Here is a 5,166-nt window from a genome sequence, read left to right as displayed (position 1 = left end):
CATAGTCACCCAGTTGTTTGATGGATTTCACCTGCTCATCCAGGTGGTGTGTCTCAATGAAGACACACAAATGAGGGTCGTTCTTGTCAGTGGCCAGTTTGTGCAGTCCCAGTAGGGACTGATTCACACTTTTCTCCAAATGTAGCACACACTCTGTTGCCAGCATCCCAGTCATCCCGATCTGGTTTCTTGATGTTCTGAAGAAAGATGTGGTCGCCTTGCTGGTTTTGCAGTTTCATCAGTTTCTTGGCATGTTCCCTCTCCTCGTGGGATTAATGTAGAAAATATTTGGCAAAATTCTTCAAAGCCGCATCATCACGGTCTAAGTAGTAAGACATGGACAGGTAGACATAGGAGGCGTAGAGCTCCAGGTTGATCTGACAGTTGATGGTGGCCTCCGAGACCTGGTTGTAGTTCTGGCGCACCTGCGAAGGGGACACAGACAAGGCCGCTGTGGCTGAGCAGCTCTGAAGTGGAGGTAGGACCTTGGGGCGACCTGGGGTGCTGATATGAGGAGGTGGCGGAGGGCCGGCTGGAAATGACTGGCTGGGGAAGACGCAGGTGAGCTCCAGGTTCCATTCAAGCACTGTTGAAGCAGGAGACCAAGGTGACTCTGAGAAGACCATCTTGGTTCAAAGGTATTTTTGTCTTCTTGATATTAAGATGCAATCCATGTTGAAGGTTGTAGTCCTTGATCTTTTACAAGTGTTTCAAGTCCTACTCATTTTCAGCAAGCAAAGTTGTGCCATCTGTATAACACACGTTATTGATGAGTCTTTCTCTGATACTCATGCCACACTCATCTTCATAGAGTCCAAATTCTTGAATGATTTGCTCGGAGTATAGATTGAATAGGTATGGAGAAAGGATATAACCCTGACATACACCTTTCCTGATTTTAAACCATGCATCTGTTCAGACAACAGATTCTTGGTCTAGATATTATTTTATACGAGCATAATTAAATGTTCTAGAATTCTCATTCTTCACAATGTTAATTGTAGTTTGTTATTATCCATATAGTAAAAAATCTCTGCACTCTCAATAAAATACTGGTATTCTGTGCTTTCAGACAGGATCCAACTGACATCAGCAGTGATATTCCCGGTTCCAAAGCCTTTTTCAAACCCTGCTTGAACTTCTGCCAGTTCTGTGTCCATTTGTAAATATATGATCTTCAGCAATATTTTACTTGCATGTTATAGTTTTTAAATTTTATTTTATTTTATACTGGTTTATTACAAAGTTAGTATACATTGTTTTACACACTAGATCTTTTCCATTGTTTGACCACATGATTAACCGATCCCTCATCCCCACCCATCCTAATCCCTCTTCTCCTACCCCCCCTTAGATCCTTATATACATTCTAAGATAATGGTCTTATACAGTATTTGTCCTTATGGGACTGAGTTACTTCACTTGGCAAAATGCTCTGCAGTCCCTGCCAAGTTCGGTGGTGATTTACAAAATCATTGCTCCTGTATGCTACATAGTATTCTATCACTTTAATGAACCATAATTTCTCAATTCATTCAATTGTGGTGGGACATTTGGGTTTTTTCCATGTTCTTGAGATGGTGAATAATGTTGCTATGAACACTGGTGTACAAGTCTTCATTTGTGCCTGATTTATCATTTTCTCGGGGTATATTCCAAGCAGTGGAATAGCTGGGTCATATGGAATTTCTATGCTCAGTTTTCTGAGGAAACAGCAAACTTCCTTCCAGAGTGGTTGTAACATTTTACAATCTTATCTAGTTATCTATGGTCAACTGATATTCGACAAGGAAATAAAACCTATCAAATGGGGAAATGACAACCTCTTCAACAAATGGTGCTGGCAAAATTGGACTGACTACCACTACTTGCAGAAGGCTAAAAAAGGATTCACATCTCGCACCACAGACAAAAATCAACTCAAGGTTGATCAGAGGCCTAGGAGTCAAGTTCAAAACCATAAAGTTCATCAGAGACAAATTTGGATCAAGCTTAGATGTCCTAGTCTATCATATAAACAGACTGTAAAATACAGCCAGAAATGCACAGTATGGAGAGGAAAAACTTGATGAATGGAACTTTCCAAAGATTAAATCCCTGTTCATACAAAAACCTTTTTTCAATAGGGTGGAAAGAAAGCCTACTGATTGGGGAAAAAAAGCATTTAGTCATACCATTTCAGACAAGAGTCTCATATCAAAAGTTTATAGAATCCTACAGGGCCTCCACAAGGGGAAAAAAAAACAACAACAAAAAACAAAACAACAAAAACCCAAAACCCCAAAACAAACTGACAAGACAATTACAAAATGGGCAAAAGACACGGAAAGAATTTTCACTGAGGAAGATATTTGGATAACCAACTGATGGATACAAGAAGAAATATTCAAAATCACTGGCAATAAGAGAGATGCAAATCAAAACTACAATGAGATACCATCTCACTCCAGTAGCAGTGGCAAAGTTTAACGGGACAGCAAGTAATAATTGTTGTAGAGAATATGGCAAGGTCGGAACTCTTATACATTGTTGGTGGACATGCATGTGATAGTAATGATGTTGTACGATAATTCCACATTCTTTTCGGTCACCTTTCTTGCAAATAGGAACAAATACAGATTTTTTTTTTTCAAGTAAATTGACCAAGCTGCTTTCTTCCAAATTTTCTAGCATAAACTGGTGAGCATGTAGTCAAATAAAATTTAATATCCTATTGACTATTCTTTTATAGTGGGATCCTCTTATTGGTGTATGTTTGTGTGTGTGCTGAGTGAATAATTTGTGAACCTGAGCTTATAAAGATTATAGCATTAGAATTGGAGGGAGACTCATCAACAACCTGCATTAGGGAAATGACACAATTTTGCTTGGTGAAAGTAAGGAGGATATAAAAATCTTGCTGCAGAAGATCAAGAAATACAGTCTTTCATACAGTCAGCATTATGAGAGATGGAGAAAGGATTGAAGCTGTCGATGATTTCATGTTACTTGGATCAATAGTCAGCACATTGATATCAGTAGTCAAGAAATCAGGAGATGTGGTGCATTGGGCAAGTCTACTCTCAGAGACCTCTCAAAATTCTGAAAGGCAATGATGTCAGTTTGAAAAGTAAGGTGCCAGTTTGAAGAGTAGCATCTTAATCATCTGCTACACATCAGAGACTTGGACAATGAAGAAGGATGTCAGAAGAAGAATTTATCCCTTTGAGTTTTGGTATGGGAGAAGAACACTGAACCTCCCATGGACTACTAAAAGAATAAATAGATATATCTTGGGGAAGGGGCAGCTAGAGTGCTTCTTGGAGGCAAGAATGGCAAAAATTCATCTTTCCTACATTAGATACATAGCTAAATAAGGCTATTTCTTGGAAAGGGACATCTTCTTTGGAAAGGGATATCATCCCTGGGAAGGTGACAAATCAGTGGAGGAGAGGAAAATCCCCAACAAGATGGATTGAATGGTGACTTAAGTAACGGCTCAAGTGTGTTGAAGATGATAAAGATGGTACAGGTTAGGGCAGGGTGCAAACTGGCTGTACTGAATGAGAAGTACTTGATAACACCTAACAACAAAAACAACTCTTACTGGGGTGTGTGTATATGTAAACACATATGAAGGAGTATTATCCATGGTATATACTCATCCCAGATATAAAAGCTCTTCTGTATTTCATTGTAAATGATAGGTAGACTTGCTCACCCTATGCTAAATGCACTAAGCTGATTTATCCTTTTTACTTTGTCTCTTAAAATGTTGTCCTGTGTAGTCATATCTCAGTTTTCAAGAACATATGTTAAATTATTTAGCTATGAGGGAATGCAACCATCACTGTGATTTTAAGAAAACAGGAACATGTTGTCTACTTAAGTTTAATGTAGTTGTGGGCCTAAGTTTAAGATGCAGTCCAGCTATAAAGTAAGTGCCTGCCATGATCTAGGCCACTGAAGTCCTGTTTCACAGAATAAAAAGGGATGTAATTTGTGTGTGTGTGTGATATGTGGGAAACAGAACATATCTTACTCTGAATTTGAAAAAGACCCCTATTTTAGATTTATAGATAAGTCACCTATGGGCCAAAAAGTTCATCGAGTTGTTTACAAGCTTTCATATTACAATCAAGTGTCTTGGATTTTAAAAAAACTGTCTAATTGGATAAAGATCATTATTAAGGAATTCTGCATTCACCAGAAACATAAAAATTTATATGATTAAATTTGTATACAATTAAATATTAATCTCAAGCAGTGTCCTATTTTTAGGTAGGAAAAATTTGCTGTTTGTATTTATCTGAGGGAAACTGCTCTGTACGTGTGTTAGAAAGAAACGTAAAGTAAGGGTCTTGTGTTTGACATCTATTTTTATTGCATCTGCCTGCCTTAATCACTGAACTCAGCTGAGTGGAATAAGTAAGGGTACATCCTGGTCTAGTCTGAAGAATCTGGCTCTCTCGGGGCCTTCAGGACATGGGTTTTAGTACACTACAAACATTTTCCTGCTTAATAGAGTAACAGTTAATGGAGGCTTCAGTTTTTAAGCTCACAAAAATTCCAAGAGATGGAAACACATGCCAGGATACAAGAAGCTAGAGAAAACAAAATTTCTATCTTCAGTAAAATACAAAGCAATGCTCATGTAACAACCACGTAACAAGTACACACATGATCAAAGAAAGACACAAATGAGGAATGTCATTTCTCATTTCCATTTTACACTTTTGACAACATTTCTATCTGATAATTTTCCTAGTCAGCTGTTGGCTTGAGATCAGAAATAAGGTCAGGTCACCTCTCTATTATGGACTGCACCATATGCTCTCTAACAAAGGACTTGCCTGCCACACTAGCAGAAAAAGAAACCCACTACCAAAACCAACTCTGGACATGAAAGAAAATTTCCGTTTCTCAACCCAGCTCTGTCATTTCAAAATCTATTGTCTTGAGAAAATTACTTACAAAATCAACTTTTTATCTCCTTATCTGAAGAAGCTTAATGAGAACTGCATTCCAGAGTTGCTAAAGAGTTAAGAGATAGGATAGATGTGAGGTTACACTCAGTGTTGGTGTAGTTGGTTATGGATGACAGTGGACATTCAAATTATCTGTCTCTGTTCATAATGCCAAATGACTGTATCATGCAAACTAACAAAATAAAAAAGTTTACAAATT

General features: G+C 38.1%; 1 pseudogene; it reads right to left on the bottom strand.

Moving 5' to 3' along the window:
- Window positions 1-626, bottom strand: part of LOC102856492 — a 6,598-nt pseudogene extending 5,972 nt beyond the window's left edge.
- Window positions 627-5,166: the final 4,540 nt, after the last annotated feature.

This window comes from Elephantulus edwardii, unplaced genomic scaffold (assembly GCF_000299155.1).
Source record: "Elephantulus edwardii isolate Elephantulus edwardi_28Jun2011 unplaced genomic scaffold, EleEdw1.0 scaffold00120, whole genome shotgun sequence".
Classification (NCBI taxonomy): Eukaryota; Metazoa; Chordata; class Mammalia; order Macroscelidea; family Macroscelididae; genus Elephantulus; species Elephantulus edwardii.
This window is presented reverse-complemented; position numbering and strand designations above follow the sequence as displayed.